Genomic DNA, 17,373 nt, shown 5'->3' on the forward strand with positions numbered 1-17,373 from the left:
AGGGCAATTTACAGCGCTCCCTGCGCTAAATGCCAAATACAGCGCTCTCAAGCGCTAGAGGACCAAAATAGAGCGCTCCCAGGCGCTATAAGTAAAATAAAGGTCCCAGGTGCCCTCAGCAAGCAGGGCAGAGTCCCAGCAGTCTTTGGGCAGGCAGGGGGGGGCAAGGCTGGGCCCAGAGCCAGCACACTGGGTCTCCAGGCAGGGAGACAGCCCAAGTGGCGGTCCTCTGGCCCAGCAGCAGCAACAGCCCCCTCAGGATCCTGGAAGAGAACAACTTCTGTGGGGACACAGCCCCATTTTTATACAGTGCATTCCTTTGTTCAAGGGTGTAGAGTGGGGGCGGAACCAGTCGCAGCTGGTTCTTGAGTACCCTGTTTACCTCAACCACCCTCTCTATTCACTGGCAGGGCTTGGGTCATTAGACACACCACAGGGGGGCGGAGCCAGCATTGTGTGGGGAAAACCCAGCCCATCCAGGACACAGGTAAACTCCTCCCACACATTACTCATGCTAATCTCCCACTCACCACCGGGCAGACCCATCCAGACTTCCTGGAGCCTGGCATGCCAGCCAGCTCCAGCCAATCACACGCCAGCACCCTCACAGCACACGTACAGCCATGTCTAGAAATGGCGCTTCGCTACTAGACACATACATGCTGCATACACCATCTCGCAGCATTCACTCACACGAGTTCACACATACCAGACTCAAGCCTGTACACCCCACGCATCAGGAACTACCAGGGACACATACATTCCCCATGCATTCCTATGGGTGGGCAGGCCTAGCTCAGCACATGCACTCAGAGTGCGCACGCACTTTCCCCTGGGACACAGTGAAAGTGCGCAGAATCCCTAAAATCACCATTGCCAGGTCACCATTTCTAGCAAAAAGTCTAGGGGTGAACCTGCCCTAAGGGCCAAAGTCCAACATAACCCCCTTCCAGCCAAAACGCAGGGGAGACCAATCACCACCGTGATGGACTTCCCTGCTTGGGGCGATAGAACACGGACGCGGGCCCACAACTGCAGGGACACCCTCCTGTTCTACGCCACGGTGAACCCATGGGATTCCTTCTAAACACACTGTCTGGACCAACTGGGCTACCCCACTGGTACTCCCAAGTTGTCCGCGGCCAGGACCAGGCCCTGGGCCACCCAGGTGCCACTGGTCCATGCCAATTCGCAGAGCGGGGGGTAGTAACCCCTGGCACATAGGAGCCATTTTCCACTCTTCCTGTCTGCAAGACAGGACTAGACTGCCACTGGTACTCCAGCCTAGGGCCTACAACCTCAGGCGGACCAGGAGTCTCGGGGAAGGCTCTCCTCCCCCTACCTCTTCTCCTAGGGTTCCTCCTCCCTCTGCGAGGGGTACCCCTAGAACGCCATTCCAACCCAGGACTTATCCACTCAGGTTGCACCGGGGTCAGAGGTGGGCTCTCCCACCCTCTGCACCCCCTTCCAGAGGTCTGCCCTCTCCCACCTGGAGAAGTTCCTCTGGAAGAATAACCGGTCAGGACACTGGTTACAGTCGTCCTACCCTTCAGGTCAGGCTGACCCTGAACCTGGCCTTCCAACCTCTGGTCTATAACCTTCGGTGGAACAATTGCCTGGCACTCCAGGACTTCTGGGGACTTACACTCCATCCCCCTGAGGCTAACAAATGTCACATCTGTTGCGTGACTGTCTGTCTGGCGCAGATCTCCCGCCCTCTGTCCACCTGACAGTGCGTGACGATCCCCCAGACCAGAAGTGGTGTTACCATGGTCACTACACGGGAACCTAGCCCAACTGGGTAGTCCCTGACCCACTGGTCCTTCCACTGGGGAACTCCCCCAATCACTCCTCACTCTGGACTCCTGTACCCTCCCTACCGGAGCGGTACTGCCAGACTCTAGAACCACAGGAGCTCTGGTTACAGACACTCCAGGTCCCCTACTCACTAGGAGATCCTCCTCAACTGGGCTAACAGGACAGCCTAGGTCCCCAACCTGGTGTTCCCTCAAGAAACCACCCAGGTTCTGAGACAGGGCTTCGGGCCTCTGGGGGCTCTCAGCCACCCACTGACTCCTGCTCCACTGAGCCAGGCAGTCAGCCCCTACACCCTTCTCACTAACCAGGGACCTAGCTGGGCTACACTGAGCCTCTTCCACCACGCTGGGCTGGAAGATCCCTGACCCACTACTTTTGGAGTCACTCACCAATGACTCTACAGAACCTCTGGTCCCTTCCCAGCGGTCTGCTTCCTCTGCCAGCTCACATGGTTCAGACAATCCACACCCTAACAGGTGTTGGCGCAACCCTGGTGAACAACAACTGAGCAACTGCTCTCTGAGAAACATATCGAACAATAGGTCCCAATCACATTTCGTGGGCTCCCGTACCCAATCACACAGGGCTCTACAACAGTCATCCTCAAAGTCTTCCCAAGACTGATGAGACGGTTTCCTAAGGTTCCTAAACCTCAACCTATTCTCTTCCTCTGGGGAAACAGGAACCATACTCTGGGAACTGGGACTTTCTAGACTGAGATTTAAATAGCTGCCACCACTGGACCCAACCCTCCCTGGGGGATCCAGACACTCAACACTGCGCGCAGGGGATAGTCTACCCTCCAGAGCTACTTCGCCTCTGGTGGAGACCCTCTCAGCCTCCTCTATCCTTTCCTGCGCTAAGACCCTCTCGGTCTCTAGCTGTTGCTTCTTAACCTCCAGCTGTTGCTTTCTAATGCCCAGCTGTGCCATAGCCTGGGCATGCTCCAACCTGAGCCTCTCTAAAGCCAGCTGGTGCTCCCTTTCTCTCCTCCTATCTTCCAGCTCCTCTGGGGACAGGGAAAGGGATGAGGCGCTGCCTCCTAAACTGGACCCAGCAAGGGACTCCCTATCTATGGGGTCCTCACTCTCTGCTGGCGTCCCTGTGCTATCATCTTCTCCCTCCTCCTCAGACTCTTCAGGGCTCCCCTCTGACCCACCACCCTCATGGTGTGAGACCCGGGCCCTCTCCGCACTGTGCTCACGCTCCCAGTCATCCTTCTGCCATTGGATCAGGTTACCCCTAAGTTGGGACGGGGTGTCTGACTCATTCACTGCAATGTCTCTCTCTTCGCAAAACTCTCTCAGTTCATGCAAAAACAGACCCCAGACATTAAAAGCAGACTCCATCTTGGCAAGATGCTCACAGACACGTGCAACACAGGGGACTTAACAATCTGAAGTAAGAGGACACAATTCCAAAACTTCAACAATCTCCTTATCAAAGAGAACTCATACTCATGCGTCCAGGAAAACACACCATTCATCCACACACACCCTCCCCTCGGATCGGTAAGGCAGTTTCTACCACCCCTGACTTCTCAACCTGACCAAAAGCGACACAGGTACCAAACTCTGGAAGCAGGGCGGGGGACAAATGTACTGAACACAATCAAATGACACTCTTCAGGAGAAGAAACAATGGAATTTCAAAAACAATACAATCCCCTAAAATGTGGTCATCTAAATGCAGAGTTTTGTGGTGCAGCCAGCTGCTACTAAGGTACAAGGCAAACACAAATCCTTATCCCGCCGCTTGCCGCCAATGTTGGAAATGGGATCCCTGGCCGGCCAGGGCTTTCGCCAAAGTCAGTCAGAGACCACCACACCCAAGTCAGGGCAAGGGAGTTACACGCCAAGATAACCCCTACTCACCCTCTAGGTAACGTGGCGCGAGCAGCAAGGCTAAACTTGGAGGCGATGTAGGCTAAGTATTTGCGCACGCACCCCAGCAACAACAACCAAAGGCCCACCACAAAGGAAACTCCACACAAGGTTATATAAAAAATAGCCTTTGTATTACACCAAAACACATTAGATAAAACACACACTTTACAATGTGCCAGAGGCACGGGCAGAATTTACAGGGGATATGTACAAGACAGGGCCACCTGGACCACTGTCAGGAATCAGAAGTAGCACTTTCAGAAATAGCACTTAGAACATAGAATATAGCACAAAATAGCACACAACCAGTAATCACTGGTAACCAGGATCTCACTAGCACCACCTGTACTAGGGAGAAAACAACCACCTATGTATTACAATACCTGTAGGGGTGTAAGAGGAAAACACATGATGCAATGCATAACATTCATTCAGAGGTGTAAGGGGGAAAACACATGATGCATCACAATACATTCAGAGGTGTAAGGCACATGACGCATAATCAATACATTCAGAGGTGCAGAACAAATACCAACTTCCCCAAACTCACCAGTCACCACCTGTGACTGTCCCGGTGTCCCAATGTCAGGGCCTAAACGTGGAAGTTGCCCACAAAGTGCTGGGCAACTGGAGCAGGGAAAGTTAGCGCAAAGTTGGAGCCTCTCTGGGCTCAAAGAACCACCACTGTGGCACTGGTGAGCCTCTCTTAGGCTCTCTGACCAGTAAGGGGGGGGCTGCTGAGCCTCTCAGGGCTCCAGCAACAAAAAGGTGCAGCCTCGCTGGGCTGTGGGGTCCCCCTCTCTGGGGACCCAAAGGGATGAAGTTTGCCAAGAGCCTCGCTGGGCTCTAACTCAACTGGTGCCCCCGGGGCCCCTCGTGACTCAACAGGAAAATGCCCCTGAGCCTCGCAGGCTCCAACCAACAAATGCCGCCTTTTCGAGCCTCTCAAGGCTTTGCAACAGAAAATGCCCCCAGAGCCTCTCTCAGGCTCCAACCAACAAATGCCGCCTGGTTGGAGTCCCCCCCTCTGGGGGACTCGAGACGCAGAAATTGCCCCTGGAGCCTTTCGCCAGGCTCCACAACAATGAGCACGGGATCGCGCTCCTGGGGGGAGGGGGGGGGCGGACACCGACAACGTGTCCCGGCGCCCCTCCCTTCTCTACTTTGGCCTCACACCCCCTCCCGGTCAGCTCCACTCACCGGCTGTCTCGAGGCGGCGGTCTCCTTCTCGAGAGCTCCCGCTCCCCGGGGCTCTCTCTGCAGACTTTTCACTTCCCTCCTGGGCTCTCCCTCGCTTTGGGAGCCTGGGGGGTCAAGGAAAGGTGCCGGCTTCTCCCTTTACCGGAGCACGGGGTGGGCTCCCGTCAGCTTCCGGTTTGCCTCGATGTCCTGTCCCCGGCCCGCCTGACTTCCGGGTCGCGGGGGCGGGCTTTCCGTCCGGGCCGCGCTCGGATTGGCCGGCCGGCCAGCCACTTCCGGGTCGTCGCGGGCAGCGCGGCGGCCCGTTCCAGGCACTCGTAGGCGGGGGATGAGTTTACCGAGGAGTGGGCTCCCTCGAGGTAAACCTAAAATATAGCGGCAAGGTCCCTGGCAGGGTGGGCACCTGCCAGGGGGCAAATTAACCAAAATAAGCGAGGTGGGCACTCGCTAGGCAGGCAAAGCGCTCCTCAGCGCTAAAGGGCAATTTACAGCGCTCCCTGCGCTAAATGCCAAATACAGCGCTCTCAAGCGCTAGAGGACCAAAATAGAGCGCTCCCAGGCGCTATAAGTAAAATAAAGGTCCCAGGTGCCCTCAGCAAGCAGGGCAGAGTCCCAGCAGTCTTTGGGCAGGCAGGGGGGGGCAAGGCTGGGCCCAGAGCCAGCACACTGGGTCTCCAGGCAGGGAGACAGCCCAAGTGGCGGTCCTCTGGCCCAGCAGCAGCAACAGCCCCCTCAGGATCCTGGAAGAGAACAACTTCTGTGGGGACACAGCCCCATTTTTATACAGTGCATTCCTTTGTTCAAGGGTGTAGAGTGGGGGCGGAACCAGTCGCAGCTGGTTCTTGAGTACCCTGTTTACCTCAACCACCCTCTCTATTCACTGGCAGGGCTTGGGTCATTAGACACACCACAGGGGGGCGGAGCCAGCATTGTGTGGGGAAAACCCAGCCCATCCAGGACACAGGTAAACTCCTCCCACACATTACTCATGCTAATCTCCCACTCACCACCGGGCAGACCCATCCAGACTTCCTGGAGCCTGGCATGCCAGCCAGCTCCAGCCAATCACACGCCAGCACCCTCACAGCACACGTACAGCCATGTCTAGAAATGGCGCTTCGCTACTAGACACATACATGCTGCATACACCATCTCGCAGCATTCACTCACACGAGTTCACACATACCAGACTCAAGCCTGTACACCCCACGCATCAGGAACTACCAGGGACACATACATTCCCCATGCATTCCTATGGGTGGGCAGGCCTAGCTCAGCACATGCACTCAGAGTGCGCACGCACTTTCCCCTGGGACACAGTGAAAGTGCGCAGAATCCCTAAAATCACCATTGCCAGGTCACCATTTCTAGCAAAAAGTCTAGGGGTGAACCTGCCCTAAGGGCCAAAGTCCAACAACCGCTGACCACCACTGGGCACCCCAAGAGACCAATCATTGGCAGTCAAACGTTGCACCCGAGTCTGCACGACCCAGGAGTGTTGTCTTAGTCCATATTGGTCGCTCAATAGGGACACTAACCTCCACCAAAGGATACTGCTGGACCCACTGTTCACTGAGACCCCTAGCCCAGCAGCAGAAGGCCTTCTACTGGCTCAAAGAGGACTTTGCGGGACCCCGACCTCTGTGGCAAAAGTAGCCCCAACTGTCCCATGAACTGAGGAGTAACTGAAAGGACACCCCCGTTGACAGCACACAGAGCATCTTTGAGAATCCTCCCTCAGAACCACTCCATTAAAGTCTATGGCTGTTTTGAAGTAAAGTTTAGAACTGGACTGGAGGACACTTTGGCAACCACATAACCGCCCAACTACTCCATAGTGGCTCCCCTGCCCTTCTCCCTACCAGATTTGGTTGCCCTAATTGAGCCGGAGTTGCCAAACACAACTCTTTCAAACTTTTCAAAAGTGTCCAAACTTTATGGTTACCAATGCTTGTTTGCGGATGGGACTAAAAGTACTGAGATTTACATTTACTTTAAAAAGACTATATCGCTGGAACCCTCTTGTGGTTTTTGTTCATTTTGGACTCTAAAAATGCATTAAAATATCATCTATTTGTATGAATTGGTGTCAGATTCCTTTCATGTTGTGTGACTTTCTTATTTCGTTGTTAGGGGCTTCTAAATGCTTTACATTAGTTCCTTTGTTTAAGCCTTGCTGCTCAAAGTCACAGTTACCCAGGGTTGCGGTAAAGGTTTGGCAAACGAGCCTGACTGGTCCAAAGACGTTTTTGTGAGTGTATTACACAGTATGGTCGTACATCCATCCCATTTAGAGAGCCCAATTCTCACAGTATTTATTTATTTATTTTCGGGTTTGTATCGCGCTAGGATCACGTCCCGAAGGAGTATCTCCGCGCCTTTGGCAGCCTTATTGCAAATAAACAGTACTAGCAGTGTGACTTATTAATTTTGAAATAGAAAGGTTTTTAACTGTCTCCTAAAGGGGAAGTGCTCCTTGCAGAGTCTCAAGGAGAATGGGAGGGTATTCCACAGCATTGGACCAGCAATGGAAAGTGCTCTATCGCCTTGTCTTGCCTTTTTTGCTCTAGGTACCCGCAGCAGAGCCTGTTCGCTAGATCTCAGGGATCGCGAGGGTACATAGAGGGAGAATTTATTAGACAGGTACATGGGGCCTTTCTTCTGAAGACACTTGTGTATGATACAACAGGCCTTGAACTTCACCCTCTGTTTGATGGAAAGCCAATGCAAAGTGGTCAAGAGGGGTTTGGAGGGGGTGCGGGGAGGCCGATTTAGAACAAGGCGAGCCGCGGTGTTTTGAACTACCTGCAATCTAAAGATTACTCCCTCGTTCGCTGAAAGAAGTAACCCATTGCAGTAGTCTAAGCGGCTCAACACTAAGGCCTTTACTAAAGTTTTCCTGGTTGAGTCAGGAAGCAGAGGGAATACTTTCCGCAACATCCCAATGATGTGGAAACAGGACCCCACCACTTGACTGGCATGTTGCTTGAGAGAAAGTTCCTGGTCTAGACGAACACCGAGATTCTTAACCACCTGCTTGGGCTCAGGGACTGGGCCAAGATCTTGCGGCCACCAGTCGGGGGACCACAGGAGTTTGGCCTCACCGAACAGCATCACCTCCGTCTTTGCAACATTGCATTGCAGGAGGTTAGATGCCATCCAGTGGGCCACTGCCTTCATCCCCTGGGAAAAGGAGTTCCTGACCTCATCCGTAAGGGATTTAAAAGGAAAGAGGAGTTGGGTGTCATCCGCATATGACACAGGGATGAACCCATGGGATCTCATGATGTTTGCTAGGGGGGCCACATAGATGTTAAAAAGGGTAGGGCTCAAACAAGAGCCCTGTGGCACCCCCTTCGAGATTCCCAACTCCTCTGACCGATAAGCATCCAAGGTGACTGTTTGGGTGCGATCTGTCAAGAAACTCAGCAACCAAGCCAGAGCCTTGTCTTCCAGGCCGATGTTAACAAGCCTGGTGGTCATGATGTCATATGACACGGTGTCAAACGCCGCAGACAGATCTAACAGAACCAGGATAACAGAGTAGCCTTTATCCTGGAACATGTGTAGATCGTCTGCGACTGACAGCAAAGTGGTCTCGGTGCTGTGTCTTGGCCTGAAACCCGACTGGGAGGGGTCCGGCGGTAAGGAGTCGGTGGCAGCTTCTCCCACCCCGCTTGGCGCCGACCTTGTATTGATAGCAGCCACGCTGTGCTAATTCCGAAATTCTCGAGGCGGCTCGAGATATTGATTTTAATATTTTAAAATTTACCTGTCATTATAGTGATTGTTTTTAAAAAGTACAACTGCACAATTGTGTACCTGTTAGCTATTTAGTTGCACGCTGTACCTAAATATCCACTTACCTGCATTCACACAGGGTTTTAGAAGTGGGACTGTTCCTTCTGACCCCTGAACCGGCACTGCAGCCAATCGCGGTGTGTGGAGGGCGGGGCAGAGACGGGACACACGGAGAGTCGAGCGGTTAACGCTCTAGACCTCCGGCATTTCAGGGCTATTTAGGCGGCGAGGAGGCAGGCGCTTTTGCGGTAAGGAGTCGGTGGCAGCTTCTCCCACCCCGCTTGGCGCCGACCTTGTATTGATAGCAGCCACGCTGTGCTAATTCCGAAATTCTCGAGGCGGCTCGAGATATTGATTTTAATATTTTAAAATGTACCTGTCATTATAGTGATTGTTTTTAAAAAGTACAACTGCACAATTGTGTACCTGTTAGCTATTTAGTTGCACGCTGTACCTAAATATCCACTTACCTGCATTCACACAGGGTTTTAGAAGTGGGACTGTTCCTTCTGCCTCCTGACCTCTGAACCGGCACTGCAGCCAATCGCGGTGTGAGGAGGGCGGGGCAGAGACGGGACACACGGAGAGTCGAGCGGTTAGCGCTCTAGACCTCCGGCATTTCAGGGCTATTTAGCCCCTCGTCGGCCCCAGCGCGCAGCGTTGGCGCGCAGGGTGGCGCCTATCCCTGCGCCGAAGACGAGCCAAAGACCAGCCCGTCTGCGCCCGTCCGCGACAGGACGGGGCTAGGGGCAGGAAGATATGGCGATCTCCTCTGTCATCTTGGAGACCCCTTGCACTAAGCGCTTACATATACCCCACAGGTATTATTTGACCTACATAACCACCTACCGGCTGCTTGTGATGCTAAGATAGAAACTCACCTAGAAGGACCATTTGCGTGCCAGGCATGCCGCACACAGTTTAGCCTTGATGTAGAGGAAACTGGTCAACAGCGGGATCCAGCCGCTAGGCTATTTACAGTGCACAAAATTGTCCCTGGAACTATCATAGAGGACAATCCCCCTTTGGGGAGCAAAAACCTGCTCTGTAATACACAATCGCTAGTAAAGCATGCCATACAGGTCTGGGATCTGATATCAACAGAGAAACCTGACCTATGTTTCTTAACGGAAACTTGGCTTAAGCCGCACTTAGTCCCAGTAATCACATTAGGCATCCCGATGGGATATAAAATAATCAGAATGGATCGCCCTAATAAAATAGGAGGGGGGGTGGCTATTGTTCATAGAGAGGAACTAAATATTACTACTCTGGAGGAAATCAGCATTCCACAGATGGAATTACTGATCTTTAAACTCAGTTCCACATCTAGAGAACATAGAAAGGGCGCTTTGGTATATCGCCCTCCAGGCCCGAGTGGGAATTTCTCCATTGCCCTCATAGAGGCCCTAGCCCCATTTGTAGAGGAAAATCAGAACTTCCTGCTAGTAGGGGACTTTAATATGCACGGGGAGTTAGAAAAATGCACGGAGGTTAGAACCCTCCTAACGGATCTTGATTCTTTAGGTCTCAAAAAGATTAACCATGGACCCACACATGAGGCAGGCCATACTTTGGACCTAGTGTTTTCCAACTCACCCCTAACTACATGTACAGTATCTACCCAGGTAGAATGGACTGACCATTTTATATTAAAGTTCTACACCGATGCCATGGATAAGCCACGTATACACACCACCTTGGCTAGTAAAAGAAGACCTTGGCATAAATTAACGGCGGATACTTTTAGAGAGGTGTATAAAGCCCCCCTGCCCAATGACTACTCAGGAAACATGACCACTGAGCTCCAGCGGTTTGAGAAGACAGTTAGTGAAGCAATAAATTCCACCATCCCGCTGAAAACATACAAACCTCGCCAGGCAGATAGACAAGAAATATGGTTCTCCGAAGACCTGAGACTGCTGAAACAAAAAACCAGGAAGCTGGAAAAAGTGTGGAGACAGTCTTGAAGGCTGGATGATAAGGAACACCACAAAACCTCACTTAGGGCATACCACAAAGCCATTAGGGCAGCTCGGAAAAACTATATTGCTACACAACTAACAGAGGCTGGGAAAGACTCCAAAGTGCTGTATAAAATCCTACAAACATTTACTAGACCAGCAGCATGTGAGACCATAGAGGTTGCATCCCAAGATCTATGTGAGGAGATCGCACTATTCTTCATGAAGAAGATTGATACAATCTATGAAAAGATAGTAGCCTCGAAGGCAAGTGAGGTAGCCGAAATCAACCTTTCCCACAACAACATACAACAGAAACCAAATTCCGACTGCCTTAAAAGCTTTCCCCCTATCTCTTTAGAAGAGGTTACTGCATTAATCACTAAGATTAAGAGTGGTAGCCCTCAGGACATCATCCCAGCCCGCATTATGCCTATGTTGGCAGAAGTCCTTGGGCCAGGAATTCAACAACTAATTAATCTATCTCTTAGTACTGGAGAGGTCCCGAGAGACTGGAAAAGGGCGCTAGTGAGACCGTTGAGGAAGAACACCGCTATTCCCTGGACCGAATTTACCAATTTAAGACCTATTTCTCTTCTCCCCTTTATGGGCAAAATCATAGAGAAATTTGTCAATAGGCATTTGTCAAAATACATCGAAGATTTAGAGAGCCCAATTCTCACAGTAACTGATTCACAAACTGGATTGTGTCCCACAAGGGACCCCTTTCCCTTTGTTAACATTGACAAAAACACTTTTAAGAGTAGGCAATGGTCCTAAGAACCACTGCTTAGCTATAAAAAAGTCTGTAAAAAAAAGTTTCCATCCTGTTTTCTTTAAAAATATTTATAAAAAATATATATATTTAAAAGCAATCATAGACATGGTGGTCTGCTGATCTGAGCAGGCCACCATCCCTGTGATATAGTAATAACTAAGAGCAACCAATGTGTATTAAGAACCTGGGTCCATGACTATCTAAGAGAACAAGGGTTCATCTGGAACTCTCTTAGAATGAAACAATACACTTGAAGTAGAATTGCTAAGTACAATAAATGTATGGAATAGAAGTCAGCCATGCAAATAAAATAATCAAACATTGTTGGGTCAGTCACATCACTTGGTGGTCCTGTGTGACATCTCCCAGTGCTCTGGTCAGTCACATCACTCAGAGGTTCTGTGTGACACATTACCCAGTGCTCTGGTCAGTCACATCACTCAGTGGTCCTGTGTGACACATCACCCAGTGGAGCACAATACTGAGTGGTTGCCTAAGGCACATCACCCAGAGCTCTGGTCAGTCACATCACTCAGTGGTCCTGTGTGACACATCACCCAGTGGAGCACAATACTGAGTGGTTGCCTAAGGCACATCACCCAGAGCTCTGCTCAGTCACATCACTCAGTGGTCCTGCGTGTCACATCACCCAGTGCTCTGGTCAGTCACCTCACTCAGTGGTCCTGTGTTACACATCACCCAGTGCTCTGGTCAGTCACATCACTTGATGGTCCTGCGTGACACATCACCAAGTGCTCTGGTCAGTCACCTCACTCAGTGGTCCTGTGTTACACATCACCCAGTGCTCTGGTCAGTCACCTCACTCAGTGGTCCTGTGTGACACATCACCCAGTGCTCTGGTGGGTCACATCACTCAGTGGTCCTGTGTGACACATCACCCAGTGGAGGACAATACTGAGTGTTCGCCTGAGACTCATCACCCAGAGCTCTGGTCAGTCACATCACTTGGTGGTCCTGCGTGACACATCACCCAGTGCTCTGGTCAGTCACCTCACTCAGTGGTCCTGTGTGACACATCTCCCAGTGCTCTGGTCAGTCACCTCACTCAGTGGTCCTGTGTGACACATCACCCAGTGCTCTGGTGGGTCACATCACTCAGTGGTCCTGTGTGACACATCACCCAGTGGAGCACAATACTGAGTGTTCGCCTGAGACTCATCACCCAGAGCTCTGGTCAGTCACATCACTTGGTGGTCCTGCGTGACACATCACCCAGTGCTCTGGTCAGTCACCTCACTCAGTGGTCCTGTGTTACACATCACCCAGTGCTCTGGTCAGTCACATCACTTGATGGTCCTGCGTGACACATCACCAAGTGCTCTGGTCAGTCACCTCACTCAGTGGTCCTGTGTTACACATCACCCAGTGCTCTGGTCAGCCACCTCACTCAGTGGTCCTGTGTGACACATCACCCAGTGCTCTGGTGGGTCACATCACTCAGTGGTCCTGTGTGACACATCACCCAGTGGAGCACAATACTGAGTGTTCGCCTGAGACTCATCACCCAGAGCTCTGGTCAGTCACATCACTTGGTGGTCCTGCGAGACACATCACCCAGTGGAGCACAATACTGAGTGTTCGCCTGAGACTCATCACCCAGAGCTCTGGTCAGTCACATCACTCAGTGCTCCTCCGTGACACATCACCCAGTGCTCTGGTCAGTCACCTCACTCAGTGGTCCTGCGTGACACATCACCCAGTGCTCTGGTCAGTCACCTCACTCAGTGGTCCTGTGTGACACATCTCCCAGTGCTCTGGTCAGTCACCTCACTCAGTGGTCCTGCATGACACATCACCCAGTGCTCTGGTCAGTCTCATCACTCAGTGGTCCTGTGTAACTCATCACCCAGTGGAGCACAATACTGAGTGGTTGCCTAAGGCACATCACCCAGAGCTCTGGTCAGTCACATCACTCAGTAGTCCTGTGTGACACATCACCCAGTGGAGCACAATACTGAGTGGTTGCCTAAGGCACATCACCCAGAGCTCTGCTCAGTCACATCACTCAGTGGTCCTGCGTGTCACATCACCCAGTGCTCTGGTCAGTCACATCACTCAGTGGTCCTGCGTGTCACACCACCCAGTGCTCTGGTCAGGCACATCACTCAGTGGTCCTAAGTTACACATCACCCAGTGCTCTGGTCAGTCACATCACTTGGTGGTCCTGCGTGACACATCACCCAGTGCTCTGGTCAGTCACCTCACTCAGTGGTCCTGTGTTACACATCACCCAGTGCTCCGGTCAGTCACCTCACTCAGTGGTCCTGTGTGACACATCACCCAGTGCTCTGGTCAGTCACCTCACTCAGTGGTCCTGTGTGACACATCACCCAGTGCTCTGGTCAGTCACATCACTTGGTGGTCCTGTGTGACACATCACCCAGTGCTCTGGTCAGTCACCTCGCTCAGTGGTCCTGTGTGACACATCACCCAGTGCTCTGGTCAGTCACATCACTCAGTGGTCCTGTGTGACACATCACCCAGTGCTCTGGTGAGTCACATCACTCAGTGGTCCTGTGTGACACATCACCCAGTGGAGCACAATACTGAGTGTTCGCCTGAGACACATCACCCAGAGCTCTGGTCAGTCACATCACTTGGTGGTCCTGCGTGACACATCACCCAGTGCTCTGGTCAGTCACCTCACTCAGTGGTCCTGTGTTACACATCACCCAGTGCTCTGGTCAGTCACATCACTTGGTGGTCCTCTGTGACACATCACCCAGTGCTCTGGTCAGTCACCTCACTCAGTGGTCCTGTGTTACACATCACCCAGTGCTCTGGTCAGTCACCTCACTCAGTGGCCCTGTGTGACACATCACCCAGTGCTCTGGTCAGTCACATCACTCAGTGGTCCTGTGTGACACATCACCCAGTGGAGCACAATACTGAGTGTTCGCCTGTGACACATCACCCAGAGCTCTGGTCAGTCACATCACTTGGTGGTCCTGCGTGACACATCACCCAGTGCTCTGGTCAGTCACCTCACTCAGTGGTCCTGTGTGACACATCTCCCAGTGCTCTGGTCAGTCACCTCGCTCAGTGGTCCTGCGTGACACATCACCCAGTGCTCTGGTCAGTCACCTCACTCAGTGGTCCTGTGTGACACATCACCCAGTGTTCTGGTCAGTCACCTCACTCAGTGGTCCTGTGTGACACACCAACCAAAGCTCTGGTCAGTCACATCACTCAGTGCTCCTGCGTGACACATCACCCAGTGCTCTGGTCAGTCACCGCACTCAGTGGTCCTGCGTGACACATCACCCAGTGCTCCTGCGTGACACATCACCCAGTGCTCTGGTCAATCACCGCACTCAGTGGTCCTGCGTGACACATCACCCAGTGCTCCTGCGTGACACATCACCCAGTGCTCTGGTCAATCACCTCACTCAGTGGTCCTGCGTGACACACCACCCAGTGCTCTGGTCAGTCACATCACTCAGTGGCCCTGTGTGACACATCACCCAGTGCTCTGGTCAGTCACATCACTCAGTGGTCCTGTGTGACACATCACCCAGTGCTCTGGTCAGTCACATCACTCAGTGGTCCTGTGTGACACATCACCCAGTGGAGCACAATACTGAGTGGTCGCCTGAAGCACATCACCCAAAGTTCTGGTCAGTCACATCACTCGGTGGTCCTGTGTGACACATCACCCAGTGGAGCACAATACTGAGTGGTCGCCTGAGGCACATCAACCAGAGCTCTGGTCAGTCACATCACTCGGTGGTCCCGCGTGACACATCACCCAGTGCTCTGGTCAGTCACCTCACTCAGTGGTCCTGTGTGACACATCACCCAGTGCTCTGGTCAGTCACCTCACGCAGTGGCCCTGCGTGACACATCACCCAGTGCTCTGGTCAGTCACACCACTCGGTGGTCCTGTGTGACACATCACCCAGTGCTCTGGTCAGTCACATCACTCGGGAGTCCTGTGTGACACATCACCCAGTGGAGCACAATACTGAGTGGTCGCCTGAGGCACATCACCCAAAGCGCTCAAGAGGAATATCGCCAACTCCTCCCCTGGTGAGCACTGTTCTGTGTCCCCATGGTGCAATTACCCCAAACTGCCCTCACAGACACAATTCTAGAATCTCCTGGAGCACCTACTCCTGTGCTCCGGTGATGCACATCACTCTGTCCCCGGCTGTAAAGGACTTTAGATGATTGTAATCGTCGGTGTGTATGTGGGCAACATCATTGAAGCTGGACTTTATGAAAATGGGTGAGCTTTGCTCTCTGTACATCTTTTCAAAGGCGAATTCTATGTGCTTCCTCAATCCTTGTTTTTGATTCTGGAACCACACAATTTTACTTTTTGTAGAAGCAATAACAAAAAAAGAAACGCTGAAAAATTTCTACCTTAATAGGTTACATTTTTTTCGCAATAACATCTTAGGGTACCTTTAATAACATGGAAAAGAAACACTGTTACATTCTTCTCTGGTTAATTAGTTACTTCTGCTTATTTTATATAATGGTCTGGAACACTACTGCTGCTCCTTAGCAGCCTGTCTGCTCTGATGCTGTTGTGGAATTTAGAGAGGAGAAGGGAGGCTGTTGGAGAGGAGAGCGGTTGTGTCCCAGGGGTCTGTTCCAGTTATCCTAATAAACATCCATTTATACAAATGTATGTTTACTGACTCTTCAAAACACTCCTCATATCAATTCACAATAGCCTACCTCTAAATAGTGCAACGTCAACCTCTGAAAATGCCTGATCTGGTTTGATATGTGAAGCAGCCTGACAGAAACAAATAACTACCTTGGGTCTAGCTTATATCTGTAGTTGAAGAGATTAAACTTACAAAGTGCACACCATTGTTTAAACCAGCAATACAACTACCAAATAAATGGGACCGCCTCCCACTTACCATGACAGGGCGTGCCACCCTCATCTAAATTATATTATTACCTATATATCTTTATCTGTTTAGATCATTACCAATTTTTCAATGTTTCTGTATAAGGCATTTTTCATTAACCTGGCAGCACTAATATCTGTCATTATCTGGGGCATGAAAGACCCAGGAGAGCCTATCAATTTTCACAACTGCCACTAAATACAGGAGGATGGGTTCTCCCTAATTTTCTTTTCTACTACTGGGCGGCGTAAGGCAAGAAATTGACCAAATTAATCAACTATATCGCTGGCATATTGTCAAATATTATTGTTTACTTCTCTACTCCTTCTCTTGGCTACTTATTCTGAGTTGCCAAATCACAGCTACACTCCAAACATGTTAAATATAAAGTCAATCAGGTGTACATAACCAAATGGCCACAGAGCAGCAGATACTACAAAATGCAAACACTACATGGCTATCATAGAACCCCTCAATATTTCACGGGCTGGATCCAGCATTTAATGGATGTATGACGTTTCAACGCATGCTTTTACAACGCATGCCATTACGACGCAGGTTTTACAACGCAAGTCGTTACAACGACTTGCGTTGGGGGGCGCTGGATAGTGAATAGTTTAATTTACTATTCCAACTCCAGTCCCCGTGGATAGTAGGGAAGGTGTTGGATAGTAATTAAACTATTCCCTATCCTAGAGCGCCCCCAGTGCAATGCGTTGTAATAACTTGCATTGTAAAAGTTGCGTCGTAATGGTAGTGCGTTGTAAAAGTTGCGTCGTAAAGGATGTTCCCCGCATTTCATTTATCCACCAACTTTATAACAGAAACACAATCAAAAGCTTCACAGAAAAACCTAATGAATTTGATATACCTCGTACAGAATATTTTAAATATTTGCAACTAAGAACCAACATGACGAACAGTCGCCTAGTATCAGTCGCCGAGGTTCTACCCTAACCTGGTTTCTATCACAATGTTCTATCACTCAGAACTTGGGACCCGATTAGATGAAGGTTTATCACTCTGGACCGATAAGT

At 51.1% G+C, this 17,373-nt stretch overlaps 1 protein-coding gene across 6 annotated transcripts in view; it reads right to left on the minus strand.

Annotated features, from left to right (window-relative positions):
- LRRC71 (leucine rich repeat containing 71) overlaps positions 1 to 17,373 on the minus strand; it is a 566,767-nt gene that overhangs the window by 457,815 nt on the left and 91,579 nt on the right. The window lies entirely within an intron of this gene.

This window comes from Lissotriton helveticus, chromosome 12 (genome assembly GCF_964261635.1).
Source record: "Lissotriton helveticus chromosome 12, aLisHel1.1, whole genome shotgun sequence".
NCBI classification, from domain to species: domain Eukaryota; kingdom Metazoa; phylum Chordata; class Amphibia; order Caudata; family Salamandridae; genus Lissotriton; species Lissotriton helveticus.